General features: G+C 40.7%; 9 long non-coding RNA genes across 9 annotated transcripts; all 9 read right to left on the minus strand.

Moving 5' to 3' along the window:
* Positions 1-74: 74 nt before the first annotated feature.
* Positions 75-1,678, minus strand: LOC118226870. The gene is made up of 5 exons (XR_004765116.1): positions 1,589-1,678; positions 1,127-1,248; positions 751-812; positions 482-582; positions 75-129 (listed from the first exon to the last, which is right to left on the minus strand). It is a non-coding gene; the product is annotated as an uncharacterized LOC118226870 (long non-coding RNA).
* A 195-nt stretch (positions 1,679-1,873) lies between these two features.
* Positions 1,874-3,503, minus strand: LOC118226865. The gene is made up of 5 exons (XR_004765111.1): positions 3,388-3,503; positions 2,926-3,047; positions 2,550-2,611; positions 2,281-2,381; positions 1,874-1,928 (listed from the first exon to the last, which is right to left on the minus strand). It is a non-coding gene; the product is annotated as an uncharacterized LOC118226865 (long non-coding RNA).
* Positions 3,504-3,672: 169 nt separating this feature from the next.
* LOC118226866 lies at positions 3,673-5,302 on the minus strand. Its single transcript, XR_004765112.1, has 5 exons — positions 5,187-5,302; positions 4,725-4,846; positions 4,349-4,410; positions 4,080-4,180; positions 3,673-3,727 (listed from the first exon to the last, which is right to left on the minus strand). It is a non-coding gene; the product is annotated as an uncharacterized LOC118226866 (long non-coding RNA).
* Positions 5,303-5,471: 169 nt separating this feature from the next.
* Positions 5,472-7,101, minus strand: LOC118226867. Its single transcript, XR_004765113.1, has 5 exons — positions 6,986-7,101; positions 6,524-6,645; positions 6,148-6,209; positions 5,879-5,979; positions 5,472-5,526 (listed from the first exon to the last, which is right to left on the minus strand). It is a non-coding gene; the product is annotated as an uncharacterized LOC118226867 (long non-coding RNA).
* A 169-nt stretch (positions 7,102-7,270) lies between these two features.
* On the minus strand, positions 7,271-8,899 carry LOC118226868. The gene is made up of 5 exons (XR_004765114.1): positions 8,784-8,899; positions 8,322-8,443; positions 7,946-8,007; positions 7,678-7,778; positions 7,271-7,325 (listed from the first exon to the last, which is right to left on the minus strand). It is a non-coding gene; the product is annotated as an uncharacterized LOC118226868 (long non-coding RNA).
* Positions 8,900-9,067: 168 nt separating this feature from the next.
* Positions 9,068-10,642, minus strand: LOC118226871. The gene is made up of 5 exons (XR_004765117.1): positions 10,582-10,642; positions 10,120-10,241; positions 9,744-9,805; positions 9,475-9,575; positions 9,068-9,122 (listed from the first exon to the last, which is right to left on the minus strand). It is a non-coding gene; the product is annotated as an uncharacterized LOC118226871 (long non-coding RNA).
* A 914-nt stretch (positions 10,643-11,556) lies between these two features.
* On the minus strand, positions 11,557-12,498 carry LOC118226874. The gene is made up of 3 exons (XR_004765120.1): positions 12,383-12,498; positions 11,921-12,042; positions 11,557-11,606 (listed from the first exon to the last, which is right to left on the minus strand). It is a non-coding gene; the product is annotated as an uncharacterized LOC118226874 (long non-coding RNA).
* A 2,374-nt stretch (positions 12,499-14,872) lies between these two features.
* On the minus strand, positions 14,873-16,100 carry LOC118226872. Its single transcript, XR_004765118.1, has 4 exons — positions 15,985-16,100; positions 15,523-15,644; positions 15,147-15,208; positions 14,873-14,978 (listed from the first exon to the last, which is right to left on the minus strand). It is a non-coding gene; the product is annotated as an uncharacterized LOC118226872 (long non-coding RNA).
* A 169-nt stretch (positions 16,101-16,269) lies between these two features.
* Positions 16,270-17,899, minus strand: LOC118226869. Its single transcript, XR_004765115.1, has 5 exons — positions 17,784-17,899; positions 17,322-17,443; positions 16,946-17,007; positions 16,677-16,777; positions 16,270-16,324 (listed from the first exon to the last, which is right to left on the minus strand). It is a non-coding gene; the product is annotated as an uncharacterized LOC118226869 (long non-coding RNA).
* Positions 17,900-21,049: the final 3,150 nt, after the last annotated feature.

Consider the following 21,049-nt stretch of genomic DNA (forward strand, 5'->3'; position numbering starts at 1 on the left):
GACAGAGAAATTATTTCACTGGCAGGTCCCCAACTACAAAACCAAAGATAATAATGGAAACATACACTGTATATGGAGCTGCTGTGGTGGTCACTGCTGGAGAACTCGTTGTAGCAATGGCAGGGGAAGCTGTAATGGTGGCAAGACATGAAAGTGCAGAAACAATGAGACACAAACATAACTAAATTAGAAACGTTATCCTGCAAAAAAGCAGATTTTCAGAGATGTTGGAGCGGAAACAGGTGAATTTCAAGGAAACACACAACTGTCCTTTCCACTCTAACTCACAGTACAGGGAATTCACAATCTTGGAAACAGCACATAAAATCGTAAAATGGAAGTACACAGTAATCTGGGAAGCTGTACATCCGAGAGTGGTCAGTTCTGCCAAAATGAGGTGGGCACTACAGCAAATCATGTTTTATGATGCAAGAACAGCATGACGTTTAGCATGAGTTGATGGGTGCCAGGGGTAACTTACCACTAACTGCCAGTATCGCAGCCAGGAAGTTGCTTGGTTGGTTGATGTCACCTTCCCGAAAGACATACTCCACATTGGCATGAATCTCGTTGGGCAGGTGGCTGCAGAAAGATGTGTAAAGGTAGAATTTCAGAGGTTTGCCCCATGCTGATCAATTGTACTTTTAGTTTATTTTACCACAATGGTACATTTGCAACTTTTCTCAATGATGATATGTCAATATTGTAAAGAACAAAGTCAGACCAAAGAGCCCAAAGTTGGTGACTTACGTAAAATTTGCTTGTGGGAAGGTAAAAGGACTTGCATTAGGTTGGTTCAGCAATCCATTCAGCTGGAGGTTTAAGAGGAAATAAATAGGTGAGTGAAGATTATCTACAAATTAAGAAATTATGCTCACTGCTAGATAAACTTTGATTCATTGGTCAACTGAACAATAACCCAGAAATTACTGGAGTTACCCATGCATCTACAGGAAGATGGCAACGGAATATACTGCAATTCAGAAGGCTGAGAGATGCATCATGATACTGCAACAGCTGGACAGTAGTTTAGACCTTTAAGGTCTCTGAAGAGAATGTTCTTATCAACAATTAATGTCAGTTTGTTGCTACTTTACTGTGCTGCATGCCGATATGCTAGGCTTACCAAGTTGTTGACAGAGTCCTGAATGCGTGCTTGCGTCTCTGTCCTGAGTTCAACATTCTCTGGAAAGCTCACGTCATTGATCTTGTAGGCCAGTGTCAAAGCGAAGGAATTATCTGATAATCCTGAGAAAGAATCAATTAGAAGGAGATTCTTGAAAAACACGTTTTGCTTTGGCTTCGCATTGAAACTTCTCATAGCATTTCTGTTGTTGTCACTGAGGCACATAGAGTACGTGCAAGCACCCTCGTCTGTAACGCTATCTCTGTATAAAGAATTCACGACATCATTAAAAAGTTTTTATTACTGAGTCACAATTCATAAAAGTACAAAAATACAATATTACATTGAATAATATTATTGTTACACTCTTTAAAAAAGGTCCTATGAAAGCATTGGATTAAAGATGGCTGAAAGATGCCAAGGGACAGTGGAAAAGATAGGGTGTGTAGACGTGTTACGTACGCTCATATGTGAGATTCTGCACTCTCACGGTATCATTCAACCGGATTTCATCACCATTCAAGAAAGGACCGCCCTTTGCCAGAACATCACTCTCACTGGGGACGGTGTTGTTGGTGTGGAACACAAGTCGGACAAAGATAAAAACTGGACCCACACTGCAGAAACACATGGAGATAACATTAGCATTAGAAGTCCATCAAACAGCAGGTTGGACAGAGAAATTATTTCACTGGCAGGTCCCCAACTACAAAACCAAAGATAATAATGGAAACATACACTGTATATGGAGCTGCTGTGGTGGTCACTGCTGGAGAACTCGTTGTAGCAATGGCAGGGGAAGCTGTAATGGTGGCAAGACATGAAAGTGCAGAAACAATGAGACACAAACATAACTAAATTAGAAACGTTATCCTGCAAAAAAGCAGATTTTCAGAGATGTTGGAGCGGAAACAGGTGAATTTCAAGGAAACACACAACTGTCCTTTCCACTCTAACTCACAGTACAGGGAATTCACAATCTTGGAAACAGCACATAAAATCGTAAAATGGAAGTACACAGTAATCTGGGAAGCTGTACATCCGAGAGTGGTCAGTTCTGCCAAAATGAGGTGGGCACAACAGCAAATCATGTTTTATGATGCAAGAACAGCATGACGTTTAGCATGAGTTGATGGGTGCCAGGGGTAACTTACCACTAACTGCCAGTATCGCAGCCAGGAAGTTGCTTGGTTGGTTGATGTCACCTTCCCGAAAGACATACTCCACATTGGCATGAATCTCGTTGGGCAGGTGGCTGCAGAAAGATGTGTAAAGGTAGAATTTCAGAGGTTTGCCCCATGCTGATCAATTGTACTTTTAGTTTATTTCACCACAATGGTACATTTGCAACTTTTCTCAATGATGATATGTCAATATTGTAAAGAACAAAGTCAGACCAAAGAGCCCAAAGTTGGTGACTTACGTAAAATTTGCTTGTGGGAAGGTAAAAGGACTTGCATTAGGTTGGTTCAGCAATCCATTCAGCTGGAGGTTTAAGAGGAAATAAATAGGTGAGTGAAGATTATCTACAAGTTAAGAAATTATGCTCACTGCTAGATAAACTTTGATTCATTGGTCAACTGAACAATAACCCAGAAATTACTGGAGTTACCCATGCATCTACAGGAAGATGGCAACGGAATATACTGCAATTCAGAAGGCTGAGAGATGCATCATGATACTGCAACAGGTGGACAGTAGTTTAGACCTTTAAGGTCTCTGAAGAGAATGTTCTTATCAACAATTAATGTCAGTTTGTTGATACTTTACTGTGCTGCATGCCGATATGCTAGGCTTACCAAGTTGTTGACAGAGTCCTGAATGCGTGCTTGCGTCTCTGTCCTGAGTTCAACATTCTCTGGAAAGCTCACGTCATTGATCTTGTAGGCCAGTGTCAAAGCGAAGGAATTATCTGATAATCCTGAGAAAGAATCAATTAGAAGGAGATTCTTGAAAAACACGTTTTGCTTTGGCTTCGCATTGAAACTTCTCATAGCATTTCTGTTGTTGTCACTGAGGCACATAGAGTACGTGCAAGCACCCTCGTCTGTAACGCTATCTCTGTATAAAGAATTCACGACATCATTAAAAAGTTTTTATTACTGAGTCACAATTCATAAAAGTACAAAAATACAATATTACATTGAATAATATTATTGTTACACTCTTTAAAAAAGGTCCTATGAAAGCATTGGATTAAAGATGGCTGAAAGATGCCAAGGGACAGTGGAAAAGATAGGGTGTGTAGACGTGTTACGTACGCTCATATGTGAGATTCTGCACCCTCACGGTATCATTCAACCGGATTTCATCACCATTCAAGAAAGGACTGCCCTTTGCCAGAACATCACTCTCACTGGGGACGGTGTTGTTGGTGTGGAACACAAGTCGGACAAAGATAAAAACTGGACCCACACTGCAGAAACACATGGAGATAACATTAGCATTAGAAGTCCATCAAACAGCAGTTTGGACAGAGAAATTATTTCACTGGCAGGTCCCCAACTACAAAACCAAAGATAATAATGGAAACATACACTGTATATGGAGCTGCTGTGGTGGTCACTGCTGGAGAACTCGTTGTAGCAATGGCAGGGGAAGCTGTAATGGTGGCAAGACATGAAAGTGCAGAAACAATGAGACACAAACATAACTAAATTAGAAACGTTATCCTGCAAAAAAGCAGATTTTCAGAGATGTTGGAGCGGAAACAGGTGAATTTCAAGGAAACACACAACTGTCCTTTCCACTCTAACTCACAGTACAGGGAATTCACAATCTTGGAAACAGCACATAAAATCGTAAAATGGAAGTACACAGTAATCTGGGAAGCTGTACATCCGAGAGTGGTCAGTTCTGCCAAAATGAGGTGGGCACTACAGCAAATCATGTTTTATGATGCAAGAACAGCATGACGTTTAGCATGAGTTGATGGGTGCCAGGGGTAACTTACCACTAACTGCCAGTATCGCAGCCAGGAAGTTGCTTGGTTGGTTGATGTCACCTTCCCGAAAGACATACTCCACATTGGCATGAATCTCGTTGGGCAGGTGGCTGCAGAAAGATGTGTAAAGGTAGAATTTCAGAGGTTTGCCCCATGCTGATCAATTGTACTTTTAGTTTATTTTACCACAATGGTACATTTGCAACTTTTCTCAATGATGATATGTCAATATTGTAAAGAACAAAGTCAGACCAAAGAGCCCAAAGTTGGTGACTTACGTAAAATTTGCTTGTGGGAAGGTAAAAGGACTTGCATTAGGTTGGTTCAGCAATCCATTCAGCTGGAGGTTTAAGAGGAAATAAATAGGTGAGTGAAGATTATCTACAAATTAAGAAATTATGCTCACTGCTAGATAAACTTTGATTCATTGGTCAACTGAACAATAACCCAGAAATTACTGGAGTTACCCATGCATCTACAGGAAGATGGCAACGGAATATACTGCAATTCAGAAGGCTGAGAGATGCATCATGATACTGCAACAGCTGGACAGTAGTTTAGACCTTTAAGGTCTCTGAAGAGAATGTTCTTATCAACAATTAATGTCAGTTTGTTGCTACTTTACTGTGCTGCATGCCGATATGCTAGGCTTACCAAGTTGTTGACAGAGTCCTGAATGCGTGCTTGCGTCTCTGTCCTGAGTTCAACATTCTCTGGAAAGCTCACGTCATTGATCTTGTAGGCCAGTGTCAAAGCGAAGGAATTATCTGATAATCCTGAGAAAGAATCAATTAGAAGGAGATTCTTGAAAAACACGTTTTGCTTTGGCTTCGCATTGAAACTTCTCATAGCATTTCTGTTGTTGTCACTGAGGCACATAGAGTACGTGCAAGCACCCTCGTCTGTAACGCTATCTCTGTATAAAGAATTCACGACATCATTAAAAAGTTTTTATTACTGAGTCACAATTCATAAAAGTACAAAAATACAATATTACATTGAATAATATTATTGTTACACTCTTTAAAAAAGGTCCTATGAAAGCATTGGATTAAAGATGGCTGAAAGATGCCAAGGGACAGTGGAAAAGATAGGGTGTGTAGACGTGTTACGTACGCTCATATGTGAGATTCTGCACCCTCACGGTATCATTCAACCGGATTTCATCACCATTCAAGAAAGGACTGCCCTTTGCCAGAACATCACTCTCACTGGGGACGGTGTTGTTGGTGTGGAACACAAGTCGGACAAAGATAAAAACTGGACCCACACTGCAGAAACACATGGAGATAACATTAGCATTAGAAGTCCATCAAACAGCAGGTTGGACAGAGAAATTATTTCACTGGCAGGTCCCCAACTACAAAACCAAAGATAATAATGGAAACATACACTGTATATGGAGCTGCTGTGGTGGTCACTGCTGGAGAACTCGTTGTAGCAATGGCAGGGGAAGCTGTAATGGTGGCAAGACATGAAAGTGCAGAAACAATGAGACACAAACATAACTAAATTAGAAACGTTATCCTGCAAAAAAGCAGATTTTCAGAGATGTTGGAGCGGAAACAGGTGAATTTCAAGGAAACACACAACTGTCCTTTCCACTCTAACTCACAGTACAGGGAATTCACAATCTTGGAAACAGCACATAAAATCGTAAAATGGAAGTACACAGTAATCTGGGAAGCTGTACATCCGAGAGTGGTCAGTTCTGCCAAAATGAGGTGGGCACTACAGCAAATCATGTTTTATGATGCAAGAACAGCATGACGTTTAGCATGAGTTGATGGGTGCCAGGGGTAACTTACCACTAACTGCCAGTATCGCAGCCAGGAAGTTGCTTGGTTGGTTGATGTCACCTTCCCGAAAGACATACTCCACATTGGCATGAATCTCGTTGGGCAGGTGGCTGCAGAAAGATGTGTAAAGGTAGAATTTCAGAGGTTTGCCCCATGCTGATCAATTGTACTTTTAGTTTATTTTACCACAATGGTACATTTGCAACTTTTCTCAATGATGATATGTCAATATTGTAAAGAACAAAGTCAGACCAAAGAGCCCAAAGTTGGTGACTTACGTAAAATTTGCTTGTGGGAAGGTAAAAGGACTTGCATTAGGTTGGTTCAGCAATCCATTCAGCTGGAGGTTTAAGAGGAAATAAATAGGTGAGTGAAGATTATCTACAAATTAAGAAATTATGCTCACTGCTAGATAAACTTTGATTCATTGGTCAACTGAACAATAACCCAGAAATTACTGGAGTTACCCATGCATCTACAGGAAGATGGCAACGGAATATACTGCAATTCAGAAGGCTGAGAGATGCATCATGATACTGCAACAGCTGGACAGTAGTTTAGACCTTTAAGGTCTCTGAAGAGAATGTTCTTATCAACAATTAATGTCAGTTTGTTGCTACTTTACTGTGCTGCATGCCGATATGCTAGGCTTACCAAGTTGTTGACAGAGTCCTGAATGCGTGCTTGCGTCTCTGTCCTGAGTTCAACATTCTCTGGAAAGCTCACGTCATTGATCTTGTAGGCCAGTGTCAAAGCGAAGGAATTATCTGATAATCCTGAGAAAGAATCAATTAGAAGGAGATTCTTGAAAAACACGTTTTGCTTTGGCTTCGCATTGAAACTTCTCATAGCATTTCTGTTGTTGTCACTGAGGCACATAGAGTACGTGCAAGCACCCTCGTCTGTAACGCTATCTCTGTATAAAGAATTCACGACATCATTAAAAAGTTTTTATTACTGAGTCACAATTCATAAAAGTACAAAAATACAATATTACATTGAATAATATTATTGTTACACTCTTTAAAAAAGGTCCTATGAAAGCATTGGATTAAAGATGGCTGAAAGATGCCAAGGGACAGTGGAAAAGATAGGGTGTGTAGACGTGTTACGTACGCTCATATGTGAGATTCTGCACCCTCACGGTATCATTCAACCGGATTTCATCACCATTCAAGAAAGGACTGCCCTTTGCCAGAACATCACTCTCACTGGGGACGGTGTTGTTGGTGTGGAACACAAGTCGGACAAAGATAAAAACTGGACCCACACTGCAGAAACACATGGAGATAACATTAGCATTAGAAGTCCATCAAACAGCAGGTTGGACAGAGAAATTATTTCACTGGCAGGTCCCCAACTACAAAACCAAAGATAATAATGGAAACATACACTGTATATGGAGCTGCTGTGGTGGTCACTGCTGGAGAACTCGTTGTAGCAATGGCAGGGGAAGCTGTAATGGTGGCAAGACATGAAAGTGCAGAAACAATGAGACACAAACATAACTAAATTAGAAACGTTATCCTGCAAAAAAGCAGATTTTCAGAGATGTTGGAGCGGAAACAGGTGAATTTCAAGGAAACACACAACTGTCCTTTCCACTCTAACTCACAGTACAGGGAATTCACAATCTTGGAAACAGCACATAAAATCGTAAAATGGAAGTACACAGTAATCTGGGAAGCTGTACATCCGAGAGTGGTCAGTTCTGCCAAAATGAGGTGGGCACTACAGCAAATCATGTTTTATGATGCAAGAACAGCATGACGTTTAGCATGAGTTGATGGGTGCCAGGGGTAACTTACCACTAACTGCCAGTATCGCAGCCAGGAAGTTGCTTGGTTGGTTGATGTCACCTTCCCGAAAGACATACTCCACATTGGCATGAATCTCGTTGGGCAGGTGGCTGCAGAAAGATGTGTAAAGGTAGAATTTCAGAGGTTTGCCCCATGCTGATCAATTGTACTTTTAGTTTATTTACCACAATGGTACATTTGCAACTTTTCTCAATGATGATATGTCAATATTGTAAAGAACAAAGTCAGACCAAAGAGCCCAAAGTTGGTGACTTACGTAAAATTTGCTTGTGGGAAGGTAAAAGGACTTGCATTAGGTTGGTTCAGCAATCCATTCAGCTGGAGGTTTAAGAGGAAATAAATAGGTGAGTGAAGATTATCTACAAGTTAAGAAATTATGCTCACTGCTAGATAAACTTTGATTCATTGGTCAACTGAACAATAACCCAGAAATTACTGGAGTTACCCATGCATCTACAGGAAGATGGCAACGGAATATACTGCAATTCAGAAGGCTGAGAGATGCATCATGATACTGCAACAGCTGGACAGTAGTTTAGACCTTTAAGGTCTCTGAAGAGAATGTTCTTATCAACAATTAATGTCAGTTTGTTGCTACTTTACTGTGCTGCATGCCGATATGCTAGGCTTACCAAGTTGTTGACAGAGTCCTGAATGCGTGCTTGCGTCTCTGTCCTGAGTTCAACATTCTCTGGAAAGCTCACGTCATTGATCTTGTAGGCCAGTGTCAAAGCGAAGGAATTATCTGATAATCCTGAGAAAGAATCAATTAGAAGGAGATTCTTGAAAAACACGTTTTGCTTTGGCTTCGCATTGAAACTTCTCATAGCATTTCTGTTGTTGTCACTGAGGCACATAGAGTACGTGCAAGCACCCTCGTCTGTAACGCTATCTCTGTATAAAGAATTCACGACATCATTAAAAAGTTTTTATTACTGAGTCACAATTCATAAAAGTACAAAAATACAATATTACATTGAATAATATTATTGTTACACTCTTTAAAAAAGGTCCTATGAAAGCATTGGATTAAAGATGGCTGAAAGATGCCAAGGGACAGTGGAAAAGATAGGGTGTGTAGACGTGTTACGTACGCTCATATGTGAGATTCTGCACCCTCACGGTATCATTCAACCGGATTTCATCACCATTCAAGAAAGGACTGCCCTTTGCCAGAACATCACTCTCACTGGGGACGGTGTTGTTGGTGTGGAACACAAGTCGGACAAAGATAAAAACTGGACCCACACTGCAGAAACACATGGAGATAACATTAGCATTAGAAGTCCATCAAACAGCAGGTTGGACAGAGAAATTATTTCACTGGCAGGTCCCCAACTACAAAACCAAGATAATAATGGAAACATACACTGTATATGGAGCTGCTGTGGTGGTCACTGCTGGAGAACTCGTTGTAGCAATGGCAGGGGAAGCTGTAATGGTGGCAAGACATGAAAGTGCAGAAACAATGAGACACAAACATAACTAAATTAGAAACGTTATCCTGCAAAAAAGCAGATTTTCAGAGATGTTGGAGCGGAAACAGGTGAATTTCAAGGAAACACACAACTGTCCTTTCCACTCTAACTCACAGTACAGGGAATTCACAATCTTGGAAACAGCACATAAAATCGTAAAATGGAAGTACACAGTAATCTGGGAAGCTGTACATCCGAGAGTGGTCAGTTCTGCCAAAATGAGGTGGGCACTACAGCAAATCATGTTTTATGATGCAAGAACAGCATGACGTTTAGCATGAGTTGATGGGTGCCAGGGGTAACTTACCACTAACTGCCAGTATCGCAGCCAGGAAGTTGCTTGGTTGGTTGATGTCACCTTCCCGAAAGACATACTCCACATTGGCATGAATCTCGTTGGGCAGGTGGCTGCAGAAAGATGTGTAAAGGTAGAATTTCAGAGGTTTGCCCCATGCTGATCAATTGTACTTTTAGTTTATTTTACCACAATGGTACATTTGCAACTTTTCTCAATGATGATATGTCAATATTGTAAAGAACAAAGTCAGACCAAAGAGCCCAAAGTTGGTGACTTACGTAAAATTTGCTTGTGGGAAGGTAAAAGGACTTGCATTAGGTTGGTTCAGCAATCCATTCAGCTGGAGGTTTAAGAGGAAATAAATAGGTGAGTGAAGATTATCTACAAATTAAGAAATTATGCTCACTGCTAGATAAACTTTGATTCATTGGTCAACTGAACAATAACCCAGAAATTACTGGAGTTACCCATGCATCTACAGGAAGATGGCAACGGAATATACTGCAATTCAGAAGGCTGAGAGATGCATCATGATACTGCAACAGCTGGACAGTAGTTTAGACCTTTAAGGTCTCTGAAGAGAATGTTCTTATCAACAATTAATGTCAGTTTGTTGCTACTTTACTGTGCTGCATGCCGATATGCTAGGCTTACCAAGTTGTTGACAGAGTCCTGAATGCGTGCTTGCGTCTCTGTCCTGAGTTCAACATTCTCTGGAAAGCTCACGTCATTGATCTTGTAGGCCAGTGTCAAAGCGAAGGAATTATCTGATAATCCTGAGAAAGAATCAATTAGAAGGAGATTCTTGAAAAACACGTTTTGCTTTGGCTTCGCATTGAAACTTCTCATAGCATTTCTGTTGTTGTCACTGAGGCACATAGAGTACGTGCAAGCACCCTCGTCTGTAACGCTATCTCTGTATAAAGAATTCACGACATCATTAAAAAGTTTTTATTACTGAGTCACAATTCATAAAAGTACAAAAATACAATATTACATTGAATAATATTATTGTTACACTCTTTAAAAAAGGTCCTATGAAAGCATTGGATTAAAGATGGCTGAAAGATGCCAAGGGACAGTGGAAAAGATAGGGTGTGTAGACGTGTTACGTACGCTCATATGTGAGATTCTGCACCCTCACGGTATCATTCAACCGGATTTCATCACCATTCAAGAAATGGACTGCCCTTTGCCAGAACATCACTCTCACTGGGGACGGTGTTGTTGGTGTGGAACACAAGTCGGACAAAGATAAAAACTGGACCCACACTGCAGAAACACATGGAGATAACATTAGCATTAGAAGTCCATCAAACAGCAAGGTTGGACAGAGAAATTATTTCACTGGCAGGTCCCCAACTACAAAACCAAAGATAATAATGGAAACATACACTGTATATGGAGCTGCTGTGGTGGTCACTGCTGGAGAACTCGTTGTAGCAATGGCAGGGGAAGCTGTAATGGTGGCAAGACATGAAAGTGCAGAAACAATGAGACACAAACATAACTAAATTAGAAACGTTATCCTGCAAAAAAGCAGATTTTCAGAGATGTTGGAGCGGAAACAGGTGAATTTCAAGGAAACACACAACTGTCCTTTCCACTCTAACTCACAGTACAGGGAATTCACAATCTTGGAAACAGCACATAAAATCGTAAAATGGAAGTACACAGTAATCTGGGAAGCTGTACATCCGAGAGTGGTCAGTTCTGCCAAAATGAGGTGGGCACTACAGCAAATCATGTTTTATGATGCAAGAACAGCATGACGTTTAGCATGAGTTGATGGGTGCCAGGGGTAACTTACCACTAACTGCCAGTATCGCAGCCAGGAAGTTGCTTGGTTGGTTGATGTCACCTTCCCGAAAGACATACTCCACATTGGCATGAATCTCGTTGGGCAGGTGGCTGCAGAAAGATGTGTAAAGGTAGAATTTCAGAGGTTTGCCCCATGCTGATCAATTGTACTTTTAGTTTATTTTACCACAATGGTACATTTGCAACTTTTCTCAATGATGATATGTCAATATTGTAAAGAACAAAGTCAGACCAAAGAGCCCAAAGTTGGTGACTTACGTAAAAGTTGCTTGTGGGAAGGTAAAAGGACTTGCATTAGGTTGGTTCAGCAATCCATTCAGCTGGAGGTTTAAGAGGAAATAAATAGGTGAGTGAAGATTATCTACAAATTAAGAAATTATGCTCACTGCTAGATAAACTTTGATTCATTGGTCAACTGAACAATAACCCAGAAATTACTGGAGTTACCCATGCATCTACAGGAAGATGGCAACGGAATATACTGCAATTCAGAAGGCTGAGAGATGCATCATGATACTGCAACAGCTGGACAGTAGTTTAGACCTTTAAGGTCTCTGAAGAGAATGTTCTTATCAACAATTAATGTCTGTTTGTTGCTACTTTACTGTGCTGCATGCCGATATGCTAGGCTTACCAAGTTGTTGACAGAGTCCTGAATGCGTGCTTGCGTCTCTGTCCTGAGTTCAACATTCTCTGGAAAGCTCACGTCATTGATCTTGTAGGCCAGTGTCAAAGCGAAGGAATTATCTGATAATCCTGAGAAAGAATCAATTAGAAGGAGATTCTTGAAAAACACGTTTTGCTTTGGCTTCGCATTGAAACTTCTCATAGCATTTCTGTTGTTGTCACTGAGGCACATAGAGTACGTGCAAGCACCCTCGTCTGTAACGCTATCTCTGTATAAAGAATTCACGACATCATTAAAAAGTTTTTATTACTGAGTCACAATTCATAAAAGTACAAAAATACAATATTACATTGAATAATATTATTGTTACACTCTTTAAAAAAGGTCCTATGAAAGCATTGGATTAAAGATGGCTGAAAGATGCCAAGGGACAGTGGAAAAGATAGGGTGTGTAGACGTGTTACGTACGCTCATATGTGAGATTCTGCACCCTCACGGTATCATTCAACCGGATTTCATCACCATTCAAGAAAGGACTGCCCTTTGCCAGAACATCACTCTCACTGGGGACGGTGTTGTTGGTGTGGAACACAAGTCGGACAAAGATAAAAACTGGACCCACACTGCAGAAACACATGGAGATAACATTAGCATTAGAAGTCCATCAAACAGCAAGTTGGACAGAGAAATTATTTCACTGGCAGGTCCCCAACTACAAAACCAAAGATAATAATGGAAACATACACTGTATATGGAGCTGCTGTGGTGGTCACTGCTGGAGAACTCGTTGTAGCAATGGCAGGGGAAGCTGTAATGGTGGCAAGACATGAAAGTGCAGAAACAATGAGACACAAACATAACTAAATTAGAAACGTTATCCTGCAAAAAAGCAGATTTTCAGAGATGTTGGAGCGGAAACAGGTGAATTTCAAGGAAACACACAACTGTCCTTTCCACTCTAACTCACAGTACAGGGAATTCACAATCTTGGAAACAGCACATAAAATCGTAAAATGGAAGTACACAGTAATCTGGGAAGCTGTACATCCGAGAGTGGTCAGTTCTGCCATAATGAGGTGGGCACTACAGCAAATCATGTTTTATGATGCAAGAACAGCATGACGTTTAGCATGAGTTGATGGGTGCCAGGGGTAACTTACCACTAACTGCCAGTATCGCAGCCAGGAAGTTGCTTGGTTGGTTGATGTCACCTTCCCGAAAGACATACTCCACATTAGCACGAATCTCGTTGGCCAGGTGGCTGCAGAACGATGTGTAAAGACAGAATTAATAAGATTTGCCCCATGCTTATCAATTGTACTTTTAGTTGATTTTACCACAATGATAAATTTGTAACTTTTTTCAATGATGATATGTCAATATTGTAAAGAACAAAGTCAGACCAAAGAGCCCAACGTTGGTGACTTACGTAAAATTTGCTTGTGGGAAGATGAAAGGACTTGCATTAGGTTGGCTTAGCAATCCGTTCAGCTGGAGGATTAAAGCAGAAATAAATAGATGAGTGAAAGATTATCAATAAATTAAGAAATTATACTCACTGCTATACAAGCTTTGATTTATTGGTCAACTGAATAATAACGCTGAAATGACTGGAGTTACTCATGCATCTACAGGAAGATGGCAACGGAATATACTGCAATTTCAGAAGGATGAGAGATGCATCATGATACTGTAACAGCTGGACACTAGTTTAGAACTTTAAGGTCTCTGAAGAGAATATTCTTATCAACAATTAAAGTCTGTTTGTTGCTACTTTACTGTGCTGCATGCCGATATGCTAGGCTTACCAAGTTGTTGACAGAGTCCTGAATGCGTGCTTGCGTCTCTGTCCTGAGTTCAACATTCTCTGGAAAGCTCACGTCATTGATCTTGTAGGCCAGTGTCAAAGCGAAGGAATTATCTGATAATCCTGAGAAAGAATCAATTGGAAGGAGATTCTTGAAAAACACATTTTGCTTTGGCTTCACATTGAAACTTCTCATAGCATTTCTGTTTTTTGTCACTGAGGCACATAGAGTACGTGCAAGCACCATCGTCTGTAATGCAATCTCTGTATAAAGAATTCACAACATCATTAAAAATTTTCATGACTGAGTCACAATTCATTAAATTACAAGAAAAACAATATAACATTGAATAATATTATTGTTACACTCTTTAAAAAAGGTCCAATGAAAGCATTGGATTAAAGATGGCTGAAAGATGCCAAGGGACAGTGGAAAGGATGGGGTGTGTAGACGTGTTACGTACGCTGATATGTGAGATTCTGCACCCTCACGGTATCATTCAACCGGATTTCATCACCATTCAAGAAAGGACTGCCCTTTGCCAGAACATCACTCTCACTGGGGACGGTGTTGTTTGTGTGGAACACAAGTCGGACAAAGATAAAAACTGGACCCACACTGCAGAAACACATGGAGATAACATTAGCATTAGAAGTCCATCAAACAGCAGGTTGGACAGAGAAATTATTTCACTGGCAGGTCCCCAACTACAAAACCAAAGATAATAATGGAAACATACACTGTATATGGAGCTGCTGTGGTGGTCACTGCTGGAGAACTCGTTGTAGCGATGGCAGGGGAAGCTGTAATGGTGGCAAGACATGAAAGTGCAGAAACAATGAGACACAAACATAACTAAATTAGAAACGTTATCCTGCAAAAAAGCAGATTTTCAGAGATGTTGGAGCGGAAACAGGTGAATTTCAAGGAAACACACAACTGTCCTTTCCACTCTAACTCACAGTACAGGGAATTCACAATCTTGGAAACAGCACATAAAATCGTAAAATGGAAGTACAAAGTAATCTGGGAAGCTGTACATCCGAGAGTGGTCAGTTCTGCCAAAATGAGGTGGGCACTACAGCAAATCATGTTTTATGATGCAAGAACAGCATGACGTTTAGCATGAGTTGATGGGTGCCAGGGGTAACTTACCACTAACTGCCAGTATCGCAGCCAGGAAGTTGCTTGGTTGGTTGATGTCACCTTCCCGAAAGACATACTCCACATTGGCATGAATCTCGTTGGGCAGGTGGCTGCAGAAAGATGTGTAAAGGTAGAATTTCAGAGGTTTGCCCCATGCTGATCAATTGTACTTTTAGTTTATTTTACCACAATGGTACATTTGCAACTTTTCTCAATGATGATATGTCAATATTGTAAAGAACAAAGTCAGACCAAAGAGCCCAAAGTTGGTGACTTACGTAAAATTTGCTTGTGGGAAGGTAAAAGGACTTGCATTAGGTTGGTTCAGCAATCCATTCAGCTGGAGGTTTAAGAGGAAATAAATAGGTGAGTGAAGATTATCTACAAATTAAGAAATTATGCTCACTGCTAGATAAACTTTGATTCATTGGTCAACTGAACAATAACCCAGAAATTACTGGAGTTACCCATGCATCTACAGGAAGATGGCAACGGAATATACTGCAATTCAGAAGGCTGAGAGATGCATCATGATACTGCAACAGCTGGACAGTAGTTTAGGCCTTTAAGGTCTCTGAAGAGAATGTTCTTATCAACAATTAATGTCAGTTTGTTGCTACTTTACTGTGCTGCATGCCGATATGCTAGGCTTACCAAGTTGTTGACAGAGTCCTGAATGCGTGCTTGCGTCTCTGTCCTGAGTTCAACATTCTCTGGAAAGCTCACGTCATTGATCTTGTAGGCCAGTGTCAAAGCGAAGGAATTATCTGATAATCCTGAGAAAGAATCAATTAGAAGGAGATTTTTCAAAAACACGTTTTGCTTTGGCTTCGCATTGAAACTTCTCATAGCATTTCTGTTGTTGTCACTGAGGCACATAGAGTACGTGCAAGCACCCTCGTCTGTAACGCTATCTCTGTATAAAGAATTCACGACATCATTAAAAAGTTTTTATTACTGAGTCACAATTCATAAAAGTACAAAAATACAATATTACATTGAATAATATTATTGTTACACTCTTTAAAAAAGGTCCTATGAAAGCATTGGATTAAAGAAGGCTGAAAGATGCCAAGGGACAGTGGAAAAGATAGGGTGTGTAGACGTGTTACGTACGCTCATATGTGAGATTCTGCACCCTCACGGTATCATTCAACCGGATTTCATCACCATTCAAGAAAGGACTGCCCTTTGCCAGAACATCACTCTCACTGGGGACGGTGTTGTTGGTGTGGAACACAAGTCGGACAAAGATAAAAACTGGACCCACACTGCAGAAACACATGGAGATAACATTAGCATTAGAAGTCCATCAAACAGCAGGTTGGACAGAGAAATTATTTCACTGGCAGGTCCCCAACTACAAAACCAAAGATAATAATGGAAACATACACTGTATATGGAGCTGCTGTGGTGGTCACTGCTGGAGAACTCGTTGTAGCAATGGCAGGGGAAGCTGTAATGGTGGCAAGACATGAAAGTGCAGAAACAATGAGACACAAACATAACTAAATTAGAAACGTTATCCTGCAAAAAAGCAGATTTTCAGAGATGTTGGAGCGGAAACAGGTGAATTTCAAGGAAACACACAACTGTCCTTTCCACTCTAACTCACAGTACAGGGAATTCACAATCTTGGAAACAGCACATAAAATCGTAAAATGGAAGTACACAGTAATCTGGGAAGCTGTACATCCGAGAGTGGTCAGTTCTGCCAAAATGAGGTGGGCACTACAGCAAATCATGTTTTATGATGCAAGAACAGCATGACGTTTAGCATGAGTTGATGGGTGCCAGGGGTAACTTACCACTAACTGCCAGTATCGCAGCCAGGAAGTTGCTTGGTTGGTTGATGTCACCTTCCCGAAAGACATACTCCACATTGGCATGAATCTCGTTGGGCAGGTGGCTGCAGAAAGATGTGTAAAGGTAGAATTTCAGAGGTTTGCCCCATGCTGATCAATTGTACTTTTAGTTTATTTTACCACAATGGTACATTTGCAACTTTTCTCAATGATGATATGTCAATATTGTAAAGAACAAAGTCAGACCAAAGAGCCCAAAGTTGGTGACTTACGTAAAATTTGCTTGTGGGAAGGTAAAAGGACTTGCATTAGGTTGGTTCAGCAATCCATTCAGCTGGAGGTTTAAGAGGAAATAAATAGGTGAGTGAAGATTATCTACAAATTAAGAAATTATGCTCACTGCTAGATAAACTTTGATTCATTGGTCAACTGAACAATAACCCAGAAATGACTGGAGTTACCCATGCATCTACAGGAAGATGGCAACGGAATATACTGCAATTCAGAAGGCTTTGAGATGCATCATGATACTGCAACAGCTGGACAGTAGTTTAGACCTTTAAGGTCTCTGAAGAGAATGTTCTTATCAACAATTAATGTCTGTTTGTTGCTACTTTACTGTGCTGCATGCCGATATGCTAGGCTTACCAAGTTGTTGACAGAGTCCTGAATGCGTGCTTGCGTCTCTGTCCTGAGTTCAACATTCTCTGGAAAGCTCACGTCATTGATCTTGTAGGCCAGTGTCAAAGCGAAGGAATTATCTGATAATCCTGAGAAAGAATCAATTAGAAGGAGATTCTTGAAAAACACGTTTTGCTTTGGCTTCGCATTGAAACTTCTCATAGCATTTCTGTTGTTGTCACTGAGGCACATAGAGTACGTGCAAGCACCCTCGTCTGTAACGCTATCTCTGTATAAAGAATTCACGACATCATTAAAAAGTTTTTATTACTGAGTCACAATTCATAAAAGTACAAAAATACAATATTACATTGAATAATATTATTGTTACACTCTTTAAAAAAGGTCCTATGAAAGCATTGGATTAAAGATGGCTGAAAGATGCCAAGGGACAGTGGAAAAGATAGGGTGTGTAGACGTGTTACGTACGCTCATATGTGAGATTCTGCACCCTCACGGTATCATTCAACCGGATTTCATCACCATTCAAGAAAGGACTGCCCTTTGCCAGAACATCACTCTCACTGGGGACGGTGTTGTTGGTGTGGAACACAAGTCGGACAAAGATAAAAACTGGACCCACACTGCAGAAACACATGGAGATAACATTAGCATTAGAAGTCCATCAAACAGCAGGTTGGACAGAGAAATTATTTCACTGGCAGGTCCCCAACTACAAAACCAAAGATAATAATGGAAACATACACTGTATATGGAGCTGCTGTGGTGGTCACTGCTGGAGAACTCGTTGTAGCAATGGCAGGGGAAGCTGTAATGGTGGCAAGACATGAAAGTGCAGAAACAATGAGACACAAACATAACTAAATTAGAAACGTTATCCTGCAAAAAAGCAGATTTTCAAAGATGTTGGAGCGGAAACAGGTGAATTTCAAGGAAACACAGAACTGTCCTTTCCACTCTAACTCACAGTACAGGGAATTCACAATCTTGGAAACAGCACATAAAATCGTAAAATGGAAGTACACAGTAATCTGGGAAGCTGTACATCCGAGAGTGGTCAGTTCTGCCAAAATGAGGTGGGCACTACAGCAAATCATGTTTTATGATGCAAGAACAGCATGACGTTTAGCATGAGTTGATGGGTGCCAGGGGTAACTTACCACTAACTGCCAGTATCGCAGCCAGGAAGTTGCTTGGTTGGTTGATGTCACCTTCCCGAAAGACATACTCCACATTGGCATGAATCTCGTTGGGCAGGTGGCTGCAGAAAGATGTGTAAAGGTAGAATTTCAGAGGTTTGCCCCATGCTGATCAATTGTACTTTTAGTTTATTTTACCACAATGGTACATTTGCAACTTTTCTCAATGATGATATGTCAATATTGTAAAGAACAAAGTCAGACCAAAGAGCCCAAAGTTGGTGACTTACGTAAAATTTGCTTGTGGGAAGGTAAAAGGACTTGCATTAGGTTGGTTCAGCAATCCATTCAGCTGGAGGTTTAAGAGGAAATAAATAGGTGAGTGAAGATTATCTACAAATTAAGAAATTATGCTCACTGCTAGATGAACTTTGAGTCATTGGTCAACTGAACAATAACCCAGAAATTACTGGAGTTACCCATGCATCTACAGGAAGATGGCAACGGAATATACTGCAATTCAGAAGGCTGAGAGATGCATCATGATACTGCAACAGCTGGACAGTAGTTTAGACCTTTAAGGTCTCTGAAGAGAATGTTCTTATCAACAATTAATGTCAGTTTGTTGCTACTTTACTGTGCTGCATGCCGATATGCTAGGCTTACCAAGTTGTTGACAGAGTCCTGAATGCGTGCTTGCGTCTCTGTCCTGAGTTCAACATTCTCTGGAAAGCTCACGTCATTGATCTTGTAGGCCAGTGTCAAAGCGAAGGAATTATCTGATAATCCTGAGAAAGAATCAATTAGAAGGAGATTCTTGAAAAACACGTTTTGCTTTGGCTTCGCATTGAAACTTCTCATAGCATTTCTGTTGTTGTCACTGAGGCACATAGAGTACGTGCAAGCACCCTCGTCTGTAACGCTATCTCTGTATAAAGAATTCACGACATCATTAAAAAGTTTTTATTACTGAGTCACAATTCATAAAAGTACAAAAATACAATATTACATTGAATAATATTATTGTTACACTCTTTAAAAAAGGTCCTATGAAAGCATTGGATTAAAGATGGCTGAAAGATGCCAAGGGACAGTGGAAAAGATAGGGTGTGTAGACGTGTTACGTACGCTCATATGTGAGATTCTGCACCCTCACGGTATCATTCAACCGGATTTCGTCACCATTCAAGAAAGGACTGCCCTTTGCCAGAACATCACTCTCACTGGGGACGGTGTTGTTGGTGTGGAACACAAGTCGGACAAAGATAAAAACTGGACCCACACTGCAGAAACACATGGAGATAACATTAGCATTAGAAGTCCATCAAACAGCAGGTTGGACAGAGAAATTATTTCACTGGCAGGTCCCCAACTACAAAACCAAAGATAATAATGGAAACATACACTGTATATGGAGCTGCTGTGGTGGTCACTGCTGGAGAACTCGTTGTAGCAATGGCAGGGGAAGCTGTAATGGTGGCAAGACATGAAAGTGCAGAAACCATGAGACACAAACATAACTAAATTAGAAACGTTATCCTGCAAAAAAGCAGATTTTCAGAGATGTTGGAGCGGAAACAGGTGAATTTCAAGGAAACACACAACTGTCCTTTCCACTCTAACTCACAGTACAGGGAATTCACAATCTTGGAAACAGCACATAAAATCGTAAAATGGAAGTACACAGTAATCTGGGAAGCTGTACATCCGAGAGTGGTCAGTTCTGCCAAAATGAGGTGGGCACTACAGCAAATCATGTTTTATGATGCAAGAACAGCATGACGTTTAGCATGAGTTGATGGGTGCCAGGGGTAACTTACCACTAACTGCCAGTATCGCAGCCAGGAAGTTGCTTGGTTGGTTGATGTCACCTTCCCGAAAGACATACTCCACATTGGCATGAATCTCGTTGGGCAGGTGGCTGCAGAAAGATGTGTAAAGGTAGAATTTCAGAGGTTTGCCCCATGCTGATCAATTGTACTTTTAGTTTATTTTACCACAATGGTACATTTGCAACTTTTCTCAATGATGATATGTCAATATTGTAAAGAACAAAGTCAGACCAAAGAGCCCAAAGTTGGTGACTTACGTAAAATTTGCTTGTGGGAAGGTAAAAGGACTTGCATTAGGTTGGTTCAGCAATCCATTCAGCTGGAGGTTTAAGAGGAAATAAATAGGTGAGTGAAGATTATCTACAAATTAAGAAATTATGCTCACTGCTAGATAAACTTTGATTCATTGGTCAACTGAACAATAACCCAGAAATTACTGGAGTTACCCATGCATCTACAGGAAGATGGCAACGGAATATACTGCAATTCAGAAGGCTGAGAGATGCATCATGATACTGCAACAGCTGGACAGTAGTTTAGACCTTTAAGGTCTCTGAAGAGAATGTTCTTATCAACAATTAATGTCAGTTTGTTGCTACTTTACTGTGCTGCATGCCGATATGCTAGGCTTACCAAGTTGTTGACAGAGTCCTGAATGCGTGCTTGCGTCTCTGTCCTGAGTTCAACATTCTCTGGAAAGCTCACGTCATTGATCTTGTAGGCCAGTGTCAAAGCGAAGGAATTATCTGATAATCCTGAGAAA

The sequence above is a fragment of the Anguilla anguilla genome, chromosome 5 (genome assembly GCF_013347855.1).
Source record: "Anguilla anguilla isolate fAngAng1 chromosome 5, fAngAng1.pri, whole genome shotgun sequence".
Classification (NCBI taxonomy): domain Eukaryota; kingdom Metazoa; phylum Chordata; class Actinopteri; order Anguilliformes; family Anguillidae; genus Anguilla; species Anguilla anguilla.